The sequence below is a fragment of the Sarcophilus harrisii genome, chromosome 4, assembly GCF_902635505.1.
Source record: "Sarcophilus harrisii chromosome 4, mSarHar1.11, whole genome shotgun sequence".
Lineage (NCBI taxonomy): Eukaryota > Metazoa > Chordata > Mammalia > Dasyuromorphia > Dasyuridae > Sarcophilus > Sarcophilus harrisii.
The window spans coordinates 460,828,949-460,844,456 of NC_045429.1; the positions used below are offsets into that span (position 1 = coordinate 460,828,949).

The 15,508-nt window shown below is 49.7% G+C and overlaps 1 long non-coding RNA gene across 1 annotated transcript; it reads left to right on the plus strand.

Moving 5' to 3' along the window:
- Nucleotides 1-688: 688 nt before the first annotated feature.
- On the plus strand, nt 689-11,296 carry LOC116423504. Its single transcript, XR_004234117.1, has 3 exons — nt 689-1,416; nt 7,574-7,845; nt 8,826-11,296. It is a non-coding gene; the product is annotated as an uncharacterized LOC116423504 (long non-coding RNA).
- Nucleotides 11,297-15,508: the final 4,212 nt, after the last annotated feature.

A 15,508-nucleotide genomic window follows, 5' to 3' on the forward strand; every position in this document is an offset into this window, starting at 1 on the left:
TTTTCTGAACCATTTTCCTAATTCTACAGAAGAGGAAACTGATTTTTGAGAAGCTCGAGAAGACTGTGATTGATCTGAGGTCACAGGTTGCTCTGGAGTTATTTCAGTGGCCTCCCACTCTCTGGGACCCCATTGGGGTTTACTTGGCAGAGATGCTGGAGAGTTTGCATGCCCTTATTTTACAGATAAGGAAACTGAGTGAAATGACTTGCCCAGCAAGGACGTTTCTGAGCAGGATTTGAACTCAGGTCCTCCTGATCTCAGGACCTGAGCTCTATCCACTGAGCCAGCCAGCTCCTTTAAACCCTGACTCCAATCTAGGATGACTCCATTCAATCCTTTTTCTCCTGGATCAGGCAATAACTCTGAAATGACTGGTAAAAGTGGAAATCGGGAGCCCAGTTTTACAGGAGGGGAAGTTGAGGCTTTCTGCTTTCTATCCCGGTTACCCAGAGAGATCTGGAGCCTCCGGTTCTGACCCACTGCCTCTCAGATCTGTGAGACCGGTTGGGGGGGGGGGCGTCTCCAAAGAGAAAGTGCATTTGAGGAGGCGCAGGCGGGACCGCTGAGTCACCCCTGGCCCGGGGCAGCCCAGCCCCTCCTCGGTGAGACACACAGCCCGGGGACGTTTGGCCCCGGGCCCGCTGCAGTCAGCATGTGTGGCAGACGTTGGGCGGGCCGCCAGCCTCGAAGCCTCGGAGGTTGTGGAGCCAGGGCCCGGTCTCAGTGGCAGCCGAGACCCCGCTGGCCGGAAGGGAGCCCCCGGGGGCTTGGGCCCGGGTTTTGGGGGCCCGGTCCGGCGCTCTGGTTCAGACGAAGCGGCCTTGATGCTTCCGCCCGGAAGACTTCGGAGGCCCCGATCCAAGCCTGGCCGAGCTGGGACATCCCCGCTGTCCTCCCGGGATGCCCGCCCCGGCCCTCCCCTCCCTCTTCCCGGGCATGGGGAGGGCCCTTCGCTCCCTTATCTCCGGGGGCCTTTTGACGCTGACACCGACTCATGTGCCCTGATTCACACTTCCTGGCTTCCTGCTCCGAGATCCCACAGCCCCGGCTCCTCCCGCTGCCCAGTCCCTGGGCGACCGTGGCCCAGCCAGTCCCCATCCCTGGGGATCCCGACCGTTAGCTGTAAAGTGAAAGGAAATAAAAGTCAGCAAATTCTGAGGTGGCAAACTTTGGCTCAGCAAGCATTTATGAAGTGCCTACTGCATGCGGAGGGTAGAGAAGCTAATAAGAACAATTAAATGATCCTTCCTCACCTGGAGTCTATATTCTCATGCAAATGGATTCATTAGAAAGGGGAGAGATCTTCAGGTTTCCGAGCTGGAAGGGGTCCAAGGCCACGGGCAGTAAAGGTGCTTTACTTTGCCCCCGGGGCTGAGAGCTGCTTCCACCCCCTGATCACCCCTTCAGGAAAAAGTAAGTTTTCTCCCCAGGCTGGGCAAGGGGCAGGAGAGCTGTTCCCAGGAGCAGTAGCTGGTGGCAGAAATCAGAGCGGGAAGCCGTTATGGAGGGAGAGAGAAGAGGAGAGGAGGGGGAGAAGCTCAGTGTGGAAGGGGAAGCCGGGAGAGGAGGCAGAGAGGGAGGGTCTGGGTCCCGGCAGGGATGAGAGAGGGCCCAGAGCTCTGGGGACGGGAGGGGGAGAGTGTGCTGGGATGGAGCCCCAGCAGCTGGATGATCCGCGACTCCAGGAGCATGGAGACAGGAAGGGCTGAGGTACTTCGGCCTGCGCCCAGCTGGACAATAGCCTCCTTTGGGGGACAGCATGGGGAGAGCTTTCCGGGAGATGTCACAGGGTTGCACTGTGGGGTTCTAAACCCCTGTGGGTTCTGCATGAGAAATGAAGGCACTTAGGGATGGAAGAAGAAAAGGTGTGTGTGTGTGTGTGTGTGTGTGTGTGTGTGTGTCTGAGTCTGAGTCTCTATTGTTTATCTATTTGTGTGTCTTGAGTCCCTCTGTATGTGTATTAATCTGTTTATGTGTCTGTCTTTGTGTATCTGAATCTCTATGTGTGTGTCTCTGTGACTGAGTCTGTGTGTGTGTGTGAATCTGTGTCTGTGAGTCTCTCTGTGTGTATCTATTTGTGTATCCTTTGTGTGTGTGTCTGAATTTGTGTACATGTCTGTGAATCTATGTGTGTGTGTTTGTGTCTGTGTGTGTGTGTTTGTGTGTGAGTGTGTAAGGGTGAAAGCGCACCAACAGCCAGGAGGTGCTTTAGAATCTCTGCCAGTGGATGTCAGTGGATGCTCACGCCAAGGTGACTCGCAGCTCCACCAGTTTCAGACCCTTGTGCTCCATTTTCTTGAGCCCCAGACAGACTGGGCTGTTAGGGCCGGGCGGCCTGGGTGCCTCTGGGCACCCGCCCATCCCCGGGCCAGCTCTGGCTCCCCAGGAGCTCCCAGGACTCTGACGGGCAGGGGAGCTGCCAATTTGCAGAGGGAGTTTCTTCACTGGAATTTCCCTGGACAGAGACCAAACAGGAAAGTCCAACATCCCATTTACATCCATTATTTCAACTGATCGCGCTGTACTCCTTTTGCATCTAGTTCATTCATATTGGCTTCTCATTGTATACATTGGGGGGAAAGTGACTTACCTGCAGTCATACGGATAATAAGTGTGCAAAATTTATCAATGAAAAAACTGAATTAAATTAAAACTGATGACTTGGCCACCTTCACACACCCATCAAATGTCTGAAGCTTAATCTGAACTCAGGTCTTCTTGCCTCTGAGCCCAGCACTCCCTTTTGTTCTGCTTAGTCCCAGAGGACAGAGTCAGGAATAGAAGGGAGAAGTTGCCAAAAGTCTCTATGAAGGGAATGAGGGAAAAGCTTCCCACCAATCTAAATTGCCTCTCGAAGTGTAGGGTCACCCTCACTGGACGTTGCCTGCAAAGCTAGAGTGGTCACTTGCTGACAGTGTCAGAATGGGGATTGTTTGAGGGGCAGAACTTTATTTAATTATCTCTGGGGTTTCTTCTAACTCAGAGATTCTGTGATTTTACTTTTTTCAATACATTGATTTATATATTTAAAAACACAATAAAATACATGAATTTTCTCCATTTATCATTCTGTACAAGAAAAATTAGAACAAAAAGGAAAAAATGAGAAAGCAAAAAAAAAAAAAACCCAAAAAAACAAAAAGCAAGCAAATAATAACAGAAAAGGTGAAAATACCATGTTGTGAGCCATATTCAGTCCCTTTCTTTCTGGGCACACAAGTCTATTGGAATTGTCCTGAATCACCTCATTGTTGAAAAGGGTCATGTCCATCACAGTTGATCATGTGATTTTACCTTTAAAAAATTCTCTCTCATTGGGAACTTGACAAGAAATAGAGGGGCCACAAAGGGGGCCAGTACTTGAGCAGATCGTCCCAACTCAACCCCCTCATTTCAGGTTTTATCTTCTTCACTTCAGTGGAAGCATGAATGTGATGTGAAGGGTTCAGGGGAGGATGCTCTAAGCTATAGATCCCTTCCTTTCTTTCCATTCTCATTTATTAGAATGCACTCTCCCCTAGGGTAAGGGATAGTCTGCTTTAAAAAAAAATACTGTATCCCTTGTGTAGATGAGATTGAATGATTCCAATGGAGTCTTCCTAGAACTTCTCAGGCTTCAGCTGGTTTGGGATACTCCAATCAGTCCCTCCACCTCCCGATCCAGAACTCAGCTTTGTCCCTTCATTCGCTTGGGATAAAGGCTGAGAGTTCCCTCGGTGACGTTACTAGCAAACACAAAAAACAGACAAAATTGCAGAGTTGGGGATGAGCGAGTCAGGGTTAGACGGAGCCTGTCAGTCACAGCCCCGGCAGTCCTCATGTCGATGCAGAAGGCTGCCCTACTTTCCCACAGACAGCACGCTGGCCTGGGCACGTCTGGGGATTCAAGGAGGAAGAATGGACTTTCCTTCTAAGAGACAGACTGGGCGCTATCTGGAGCCTTGCGGAAGCTGCAGATGTTTGTACAGGGTTGCAAACAGACAGGGATGCGGCCACGCTGGTCAGAAGCCTACAATGGTGCTCAGAGCATCACAAGTTTCCCAGCAAGCCCTGGGACCCACTAAGACCTTCTCTTGACTTGTGCTTATTGTGCCCAAGCTCCAGGCCCCAGAACTCTTAGGAAAGGGGTAGACCAAGAGCAGACCAAGCAGTTGCTCAGATACATGCGACCTCCATCTGGCCCCTCCCCAATATATCAAGTCATTTATTCAGTCAATGAGTCAGGGCTGCATGTTTCACAGGAATTCCCCCAGAGGGGGTCAGAAATGAGACTGTTGGACTTGCGTATCACGGGACTTTCTGTTGTTGCCCCCGAATGACAAGGAAAGTTGAGCCCCTGAGTGGATTGCTGGGGCCTAAGGGGGCGACCCTCCCCTCCATCCCTGGTTTCAGGAATTTTGGTGGGGGGTATATGAACATGGGCCTCCAAGGAGGCTTGTGGGAAGCCAAGACCCTCCCTGGAAAGGGACCATGAGTGGGACACGGTGGGAGGATGGACTCTGACACTGAAGACCTCTCAGTGCTTGAGACTGAAATGCTCACTGGCCATTCTCAAGGTGCCACAGCCCACAGAGGGGCAGCACTGGGCATCTGTTGGGCACAGCCCACAGTTCTTTGGTGAGGGCATGGGCTCCAGGCTCAGAGGACCCGGACTCCAAGCTCAGAGGACCCGGGTTCCAGGCTCAAAGGACCCGGGTTCCAATGCCGACTCTGAGGCACGCTGACTTTGGGATGTGGAGCAGCTCACATCCCAGTCCGGCCTCAGTCTCTTCACCTGTAAAACTGGAAGGTTAGACTGGAAGTGCTCTGAGATCCCTCTTAGGTCTGGCTCTAAGATCCCCTGCTCCCCTGGGATGAAGAGGCCTGACGATAGCCACCGGAAACTAGGGCATCTCCCCACATGTACATGGGCAGGAAGATGAGAGTCCCAGAAAATGCCCGTCTTGGGAAATGGGGAACAGCAAGATGGATCCTGGTCCTGATTCCTAAGCACGCAGGGAGAATTAAGCCAGGCAGATAGATGGAGGGCAAGTAGATCATCATGTAATCTTGTTCTTACTCTGCACAAGGTTCTCTTCATTTTGCTCATTTTACTCAGTATCGGTTCCTATAAATCTTTCCAGGCTTTTCTGAGATCAACTTTCTCGTCACTTCTTCCAGAACATTAATATTTCACCACATTCATATACCATAACTTATTCGGTCGTTCCCCAACTGGCAGCATTCATTCAATTTCCAGCTCTTAGCCACCATAAAAGGGGCTGCTGCAAACACTTTTGCTCCTGTGGATCCTCTCCCCTCTTTTATGACCTAAGTGGAACATAGACCTAGGAGAGACGCTGCTGGATCAAAGGGTGTGCACAGTTTGAGAGCCCTCTGGGCACAGTTCCAGATTGTTCTCCAGAATGGCTGGATCGGTTCACAACTCCACCCACAATGCATCAGTGTCCCAGTTTTCCCACATCCCCTCTGACATTTATCATTATCTTTTCCTGTCATCTTCGCCAATCTGAGAGATGCAAAGTGATACCTCGGAGTTGTCTTGCTTAGCATTTCTCTAATCAATAATTATTTGGAGCAATTTTTTCATATGATTAGAAAGGACTTTAATTTCTTCATCTGAAAATTGCTTGTTCCTATCTTTTGACTGTTTCTCAATTGAGGAAAGGCCATGACTCTATTAAAGCTGCCCAAGATGACTTTACTTTTATTAGCTATTTTATGACACTATTGTGGACATTGGAGTTCAAAGTTGGCTTTGGATGCTTACCAGGGGTAAAACCCCGAGGGCTATCGCTTGAACTCTGCCTGTCTCATCTCTAAAATGGGGCTAATAAAAAGAACCTCTCAGGGTTGTTGTGGGAATAAAATGAGATCATATTTGTAAAGTGTTTTGTGCACCTTAAATACCAATACAAATGCAGGTGTAATTATTACTGTTATGTTTGTTTTTTACGATTTTTATCCCCAAAGGAATAACTTAATTAATGAATAGAGGCTGCCAAAAGGCTTGTGGGATTATTGTCCATTGAAACCCCCAGATCTCTTGCAGGGAAACCACTGCCCGGTCTTGCCTCATGCAGCTTGTTCTCCTGAAGGTGATTTCTGTACCCTAGTGTCCAGGGCACCTATGGGAAAGGAAAGAGAGAAAAGGATGCTGCTCCTCCTTGGAGAGCTTAGATGCCCACTATGGCACCACCAGTGATTTCCCACAGGAGGGAGGGGAGGGCCTTCAGCAGAGCAATAAAAGGCATGTCTGCACATCTCTCGGCACCAAGAGCATCACGTTCCGCTCAGAAGTGAATAAAATGAGACATTGAAACCCATCATTCCCTGCTCCCATGGGGGGCCACTTCTCGTGAGAGCTAATGCATTTCATGCTCATGATCACCTTCCCCTCAATTCCTTACCTTTCACCTCCAAGGGAGGCGATTTCTTATCCCGAGCAGCCATTAGTGTGGAGCCCATTAAGACACTGGGAAATGAGTTCTGTGTTTTCTGAGAGCTGCAAAGCTTTGGTCCGGTCACAGCGAGCGGACCGTGTGTCATTGGGGGGCCAGGCAATTATCCTTCAGCGACTCTAATCTGAGAAGCAGACGATTGAATGGAAAGACTCATTATATCCCAAGACTCCGATTCACCTCCAGCCCAGCTCAGTGTGTTTGTTTGACATTTATCCAACACCATCAGTAAGCCAGGAAGCTCACCCACCCTGCAGGGAAAATGGATGCAGCTTTGGAGGCAGGAAAAATAGACTATGAAACATTCATGAGCCGACACGTGGCCTCGGAGCTATATCACCACTGACACGGATGGTGTGTGTGTGTGTGTGTGTGTGTGTGTGTGTGTGAGAGAGTATGTGTGTGTGTGTCTGTGTGAGTGTGTGTGTGAGTGTGTGTGTGTGAGTGTGTGTGTGAGTGTGTGTGAGAGAGTATGTGTGTGTGTCTGTGTGAGTGTGTGTGTGAGTGTGTGTGTGTGTGTGTGTGAGTGTGTGTGAGTGAGTGTGTGTGAAAGAGACAGACAGGCAGACAGACAGATACACCGAGAGAGCAAGATTCAGTCAAAATGTACTGATTGCTGCATCCAGTGGGTGAATCATGTAAATAACTTTAGAGATCGCGCGGTACAGTGGGTAGACTCAGTCCAACATTCATTGAGTGCTTACCATGTTCCAGACACTGTGTTAAGCATTCAATCAATTATTCCCCAGAGAATGTACCTTCGCCCCCTGTGCCTCGAGGGTCCCCTCTGCAAAATAAAGAAGCTGGATTGGACGGCTCATCAAGCCCCTTCCTACCCTAGATGGCGGATCCCATAAGCAGCCCCAAAATTGGGGTCCATCGTGGTGGACTCCGCTTGGGCGTGATGGACCTGCCCCAGAAGCCAGAGCTGGGGCTCAGGTGTTGGGGAGGCTTCATTGGGAGAGGGCGATTGCTTTTTGAAGGCAATCTGCCATCCTTTAATAAGACAAACTCAATTGACATATAAAGGAGTGGGGGAGGGGAATTGGCAGAAAGGGGTACCCACTCCACCCCCACATCTGAAACACCTCCTCTTCTCTCTCCTTCAGTCTGCTTAGAAAATGCAGATCACATTAGTAAGAATGAGCTGTTCCTGAGCAAAACAAGAACAAGGCACCCAGAATGCAACAGTGAGTGCATCCTTCCCTCCGATGGAGCCTGGTCCGGAGGGAGATCTCGTGTTACTTTGCTCTCCGTTTGCTGGGACCCTTGAGGCAGGCACTAGATGCTGGTTGCATGGGCAGAAAAGGCCATCCTGAGAGGCGAGCAGGGCGCTGACCTCTGTGGCCAATTCCTCTTTCCTACTTCATTTCTTACAAAGGTAGCTTTTTTTTTTCTTTTTTTTTTCCTTTTTTTTTCTGAGACAATTGGGGTTAAGTGACTTGCCCAGGGTCCCACAGCCAGGAAGTGTTAAGTGTCTGAGGCTGGATTTGAACTTGGGTCCTCCTGACTTCAGGGCTGGAGCTCTCTCTACCCTACTTCACTCCTTGATGACTGAAGGAGCTTGCTCAGAGAAATCGGCGCTGGTTAGAGGGGAAAGGGAGAGAGAAGTCAGCCTCTGCCCTCTTCTTGGGGTTCTCAGAGATGGCTGCATCTTCCTGTGGCTCAGGGGCTGCCAGAGCCCCACTCCTAGTCTAAATGAGGAAAGACATCCCCTCCCCCAACTTACCCCCACACATTTATTTCCAATCTAAAGCTTCCTCTTTGTAGCTTCTTCCCTGTGTCCCTAGCTTTGTTCTTTCAGTCCAGACAGAACAAAGCTCCTTCCTCTTGTCCCTTCAAGTACTGACTAGCAGCACACCCTCTTCCCCTACATCTTTCCCCTTCTTAACCCCCAAACTCCCTGAGTCCCTAAACATCTCTAGGGCCTTGAGTTGTACCTTTCAACAAACCCATGTGAGACTTGGAGCTTCCTGCCCTAAGACCCTCCCACATTGTTCCAACTACAACATCGATTTATTTTCCTAGAAAGAGAAATGAATAATAAAGACACTTTAGGGTCACAGTAGGTGCTGCTCATTTTTATTGATGAAGAAACTAGGGTCCAGGAGAAATGTCCAAGGGAATCCCCAGAAGTTCTACGCCTACTGTTTGCACCTACAATATTTCCGTCTTGGTCAGCCCCAGTCCCAACATCATCCAGTGGGACCAGGAAGGTCAATGCAGTAATAATAACTTTATTTAATAATAATAGGAGTAACAACTAGTGTTTATATAGAATTTTAAAACTTGCCAAACTCTTTACAGATAGTTTATCCTCACAATCCTGAAGCTCAAAATGATTTTATTTGACTTTTCCAGGCCTGATGTCAGGAATCACACAAGGAATGAATGTTGAAGGCAAAATTTGACCCTGAAATTTCCTGACTCGAGGAGCAGTTTCTATCCATTATAATTGTTGGACTTTTTTAACTGGCAGAGAAGGCAAAGCTTGTGGTACTTACCTTCCTTTTTTTTGGTCTCAATGTAAAAACAAAGCAAAACAAAAACCCTACAATCAAAAGCATCTCCTTTACCCAGAGACCCAAGGGGATGGCTGTTGCCATGGTTACCTGCTCTCTCATTGCCGGCAGGTTTCCTGGTTTTCTGCTACTTTCCCCATTATGGTTCTGACCCCATTCATGCGTGTGTAGAAAGCCTGTGGTCATTCTGATGTAGTGAAGAGTGAATGATTTAGCTTTGATGTTTAATGATTTACTTCCTGCTCCTTCTGGTAGTTTGCCATCACTTGAAGACAGCTGGGCAGAAGGATCTGGGGTTCCACTTGCTTAAACATTGAATATCTTACCTGGCTGGGGGCAAGAGGCGGGTTTTGCCATCTCTGGACAGACGTGGGTGATTGATGAAAACGGAGGAGCTGATGAGAAGTTTGGAAGACAGAAAGCCGGCCTCAAACCCAAGAGCACTGGCTTCCCAGACTGCTCTGAACATATTTGGGTTGTGTGACTCTGGACAAGGAGATTAACCTTCCATAGCACCAGGCAACTCTCTAAAAAAAGACTAAATTTGCAGAGGGCCTGACCTCCGTTGGTAGAGAGAAGTTTTTTCCTCTGGGAGGTTTCTATACCAGTTCTGTCACAGGTAACATCAATAGAGTCTCCAGTCAATCCCCTGAGCCAAAAGCTTCCTTTTCCTCTTTTAGTTCCCCCACTTCTTCATCTGAATCTCTCCTATCCCGAATTAGACTTCTCTGTGAACACATGGCAGCCACTGCTCTGCTCCAGATGACTTGAAATGTAGGCCCTGGATCCTGAGCTGGGTGGGACACCTGGGGCATCTCATCCAACAGAGAAGGAAAGAGAGGTCGGAGATGTGCTCCGGGTCCCACAAGGAGTCGGTGTCAGAAGTGGGACATGACCAGGCCAGCAGCTCTATGCAGAACTGCCCTGCATCGGCCCGAGGGGCCAGACTCTGACCCCGCTGTTCGCTGGCCACCCTCATGCCCCACAGGGCATGGGACAGAGGGCAGTGGCACAAAGGTCTCACCAGGAGACTTTGCAGCTGCTCCTCCCTGACCTTTGTTGCTTTTCTCTGTCCCTCGTGGGGAAGCAGCACTTCTGGCTCGGTAATGGGTCCCCTCCCACTAGGTCCCAGAGAATCCCACGTATGGAAGGCTCAGACCCATGCAACCAGGCCAGAATCATGCTCATGTTCTCCTTTAGTGCTATCCCGATGTGCTTTCCACACCTTTTCCACAAAGGTGCTCCAGGTCTTAGAAAGCCCATTTTAGAGTTAATGACTTTAGAGGCTCGGGGTCGCACCCCTTCAGAAATGCCCTGGAAGTTCAGCTCTTCCTGAGGCGCAGGCTGTGCCCCGAGCTTCCGACCACACTGGGAAATGACTGATGCTTGCTCTGCGGTTGCCAGTCCTTCGTCCTCTCCCTGACAGAGGAAGGCATAGCTGGGAGTCAATGGAAGGACCTTAGAAGGGAAGCACTTCCCCCTCCCCCAGGGTAGGGATCTCTTCCCACAGAATTGTCTTGCCTCTTTCTGGATATTGTCCCAGTACCAGACAGCTCACTACCACAGAAGGTGTAGCTTCCCTGTGGACAGCTGGAATTAGAACATTCTTTAGATCAAGCTGACCTTGGGCTCTTGTGCTTCCAGCCCATTGTCCTTATTCTCTATTCCGAAGCTTCATGAAAAAAGTCTCATCTCTCTCCTGTGAGCTGACCTCCCAAACATTTCAATTCAATCAGGTCCCACCCAGTTGAATTCAACAAGCATTTATTAAGCACCTACTGTGTAACAGGTGCTGTGCTAAGCACTAGGACTAAAAGGACAAAAATGACAACGTCCCTCCTTTATGCAGCCTATGTTATGTCCAGGATTAATTTAAACCCCATGACCAAGCACGTAGGAATGCAAACAAAGGATGGCCCCTGTGAGAACCTACCAAGAACTGGGGTGGGAGCAGGACTCAGAGGAGGATGGGAGAGTTCTCCTGAAGAGCCAGGACCTGGGCCCTGCTTCCGAGGAAGCCAGCGATTGAAAGAGGGGACGTTGGGAAGGGAGGGCGTTCCAAGCATGGGCAGAGGCTGAGGAAGACTTAACGTCCCCTACAACATGTCACCCAAAGGTTAATTGGAATGGAGAAAGTGTGAAGAGCAATGAGCTGAAATGAGCCTGGAGGGAGGGGATTGGGGTGGATTTAAATGTCTCTCTTGTCGCTTCTTACTCTCCTCTGCTGCAGGTTAAGCAGTCTCAGTTCCCTCTGCTGTTTCCTGTGACCTGCTGGCTTCTCGATCACCTTCCTCTTTATCCCCCCCCCCCCCCCCCCCCCCCCCCCCCCCCCCCCCCCCCCCCCCCCCCCCCCCCCCCCCCCCCCCCCCCCCCCCCCCCGCCTCCTCCCGCAGCTCATCAGGATCCCCCTCGGAGGGAAAAGTGAGCAGAGACTGCAGCCATCCTGGAGCCAGTGCAGAGAGCAGCCAGTCCCCGGCCTTCTGCGTTCAGGGCAGGTGCCTTTGTAGAGGCAGCAGCGAGGGAGCCATCTCCGGCTGTCCTTCACTCAGCCCCAGGGCAGCCTGTGAGCTCCCCTGCACCCCTGGGAGCTGGTCCTGCTGAGCCTCATGTTTAACCCAAGCTGGGAGGGGTGTTCTGGGACAGCCTCAGGGTAGTCCGGGATGGCCTCAGGAGGCCCCGAGGGAGCTGCCCTGGCTTCCCTTTGGCTTCAGCCTGGCACAGGGCCGTGGGCTCCGAAGGCTGTCACCGGGGAGTCGGCAGGCCACAGACATCTATCTTCTGTCTGCAAGAAAACGCTCTTATGTAAAAACGAGGAAAGAGGCCGCAGATAATTGAAGGGCGTCACACATGCCCCAGATCACACGGGAGAAAGGAGCCCCATTTTCTCCCTCACCAAAGGGACGAGCTTCCTGACACATCTGTAAGCTTTGCTCTTATTTCTTCACACCCTTGCCCAGTTCAGGCTTCCCTTCACCTGGTCCAAGCCTTGCCCAGCTGGATCAGTCATCCTAAGTGCCAGGCTTGCCCCCAAATGACTGCCAGAAAAAGTCAGGCTCACCCTTCATAAACAAAAGTTTGTCACTGGTGATGAGGAAGAATCTTGGACTCAGAATCAGAAAGATTTGGCTTTGGCCACTCATGGTTTAGAGATCCGTTATCTAGCCCTGGAAAAGTCTCTTCATTTGGCTAAACCGAGCCTCAGTGTCCCCATCTGTAAATGTGAGGGCAATTCATAACACCAATCTCATTGGCTGCTGTGAGAATAAATGAAGCATTTGGAAAAGTTTTTGCAAACTTCAAAGTGTAAATATCAGTTCTCATCTTCCTCCTCCTCATTATTATATTGAAAAAATCAAGAGGAAGCAGCTCGGGGTAAACGGTTCAGGGCCAGAAAGAGCTAGAGTTTGGTTGATAGAAATGACCGCAGGGAAGCTGCCCCTCCAGGCGCCTCTCTGGCCCTTCCACCTTTCCCATCCTCTTATATTTTCCCCCTCATCTGACCCATGATTCAGCGAGGCGGGCTTCCCCACTGCTGCTTCCCCGCAACCCTGCCCTGATTATTTGCTTTTCCCTGGCTGTTCTTTCTGCCTAGAATGCTCTCTCATTGTCTCCCGCTGCTTTCCTTGATTTGCCGTTACCTCCTCCAGATCATTTTACAGAGAAGGAAACTGAGACCAACAAGTTGAAGTGACCTGCTTGGTGGGAGATTACGGGATACAGTGGAAATGACAAATAAGTACGGAAGGAATGAGTCAGAGGACAAAGGAAGGGCAGCAAGCTGGCTTCAGGGGGCTGGCTCCTGGGGGCAGCACAGTGGGGGGCCCTGGTGAAGTCAAGTATACGAACACTCCAATTCTGGAAGCAGTCGTGCAAGTAGAAGAAGAGGATAGACTGGGGGACGTGACAAGAGACAATATTTATGTTAAAGTCCCGAATGGCAAGGAAAATGGCGAGCCCGATACTGAAGCAAATCTGAAAACAATAAAGATAAAATGAGCTGGGGCTCATAGAAATGAGTGGATCTAAATAAATATATAAATAACAGAAATAAACAAAAATATAATCTATGTTTATGCAATACATATCATATATCTATAAATACATATATATATCTATATATATCTATATCTATATATCTATATATCTATCTATCTATCTATCTATCTATATATAAATGGATGGAGCAAAACTCAGAAGAAAGCAGAGGTTCCTGAGGAAGGTGGCAGAAGAATGGATTGCAAATAGTGGTGAGGATCAAGAAACACCATCTTGTCTTTCTACAGGACATGAAGTCTAGGAGGCAACAGGGTACAATAGGAAGAGTCCCAGCTCTAAAGCCTGAGGACCTGTAACCCCGAGCACCTGTGTCCTAATCCCCTGGGGCTTCATTTCACCTGTGAAAAGTGAAGAGATGCGATCTGTGGGGATCCTTCCAGCTCCAGGTCTGAGGACTGATTCCAAACATGGGAGAGGGTGGCTGGGATTGTGAGACCCAAAAAAATGCCCCTTGGGGATGTAGAACCCCAAGGCACAAGCCTTCCCTTTATGTATCTTGGGAGTAGAAGTGGGTAGTCTTTGTTACATCTACCTGCGGGGTGTGGGAGTGGATGCCCTAAGGTTCTGGAACCAGTGGTTGCCCCTTACAGAAGATGATGATGATGTGAAAGAGTGAAGCTGGAACTGTCCAATTGTTTGATAGATGAGAAAGTGGACTAATTGAGGTTCCATGAAGTGGCCAATCATGAATTCATTAATGCCTCTGGAGGGACTTTTCTCTCTTTAGGCAAAGGCAAGAGTCGGAGAAAGTTGAGCTAATGTTGAACCTGAGAGAGGGTGTGTTATTCACCTAGGGGCCCGCAGCTGGTCCGTCCAGGTAAGACCTGGAGCTCGGCTCTTTGTTCTCAGCCCAGTCGGTTCCGCAGCAGGAAGCTACAAGTCTGAAGGTGGCCGGACTGACTCCCCAGAGAGCAGGTTGTGTATGAGATTAATGCAGTATGAAGGGCCCAGGATCAAGGCTATCGTATCTGCTGTTAATATATAACCAGACCCTGGTTAATTAGTATTCAAGATGTTGAGAAGAAATTGCTCAACTGTGATTTATCAAATGCATTTCTTTCCATCACACCCACCATAACATTTTTATGACAAAGTCCAGGGTACAAGGTTTTTTGCTCTGTAACTAATGATAGAAAGACATTTTCTGAGACTTTTATAACTTAAAAATTCACAGGATGCCATTAATACAAACGCAGAAATTGTGTCCGTAATCACCCAATCTGTGACTCAATGGATGGCTCACTTCTAAGCCAATGAAATCATGATGTCAATAAATAGCAGCCAAAAGTAGCCAATTGATAAATGTTTACTAAACTCCACTGAGGTGCTGGGGGTACAGAGACGTGAATGAAATAATCCTTGACCTTAAGGAGTCTCCATCCTATGGGGCTGGATGTGGGATGTACTAAAACAAGCCAGAGGACAGGACCAGAACAAGGTGGGATTGGGGACAGGAAATGGGGTGGGGAAGGGTGAAAATTTCAGAGGGTATTTAGCACAATAGACCCTGGTGATCATTGTAGAAAAGGTTGCCTTGGGAGGTGGGTCAAGCATTTATTATTCTGTGTGCAAAGGCAAAAACAACCCCTGCCCTCAGTGGGCTCCCATCTGATGAGGGAGACGATACTCAGACTACCCGGTGCACACCACATGTCCATGGACGGTGACCAAGCTCAAGGGCAGGACCCACCGGTGAGGATGCGCCTGCTCTCCTGGAAGCTCCATCAGGATTCGGGCTCACATAGAGGCTTGTTTGTCTCTCGAGTCTCTTCTTGCCTGGAAATCCTGTGATTCTGTGATGATTGTGTGGGAAGGATCCCTGTGACAAATCGGGATGTGGGCTTGTAGAATCGCACCGGGAAGCAGAACTGGAGCTGCCTGGAATATTGTCGGAGGCGCCGCAGCTGCTCCTGGGGGACTCTACCTTGGACCTTCTGGTGGAATTATCACCAACCACCTATACTGTGCATCTTTGCACAGACTCTGGGAGAGATATGGGACCTTCAGCTGTCCGGAAGCATAAGGGTCACCAGAACAAGAACCCAGCGAGATCTGGCCCAGAAAGCCGAGTCCACAGCTGGTGATGGAGCCCTTGCCCCAAGCCCCCTCCCCCTCCCTTTTTTCCTCTTCTTTCTCAGAATCCAGGGAGATGCTTAAGGGTTTGCCAAGGGCCCACTCTTGTTCCGTCCCCATTTGGCGCCCCGGCTTGATGGTGATCCTCAGAAATGCGCAGAATGGATTTCAAGATGTGAAACCTCATGGGACTCCATGGCAGCTGCGGTGCTTGACATGTGGCCATGGAGGTCAGCGTGAATGGGGCAACTGTTGGTGTTTATTTTGGGGGTGGGGGAGGACCCCAAAACCTTGCTGGTTTTACCCCAGCAGCCTCTGACTCAAGTCTGCTTCCCTGAGTTCTGAGCAAGTGACCAGAAGCCAAACAAACATCCCCCCCTAAGCCCACTCTTC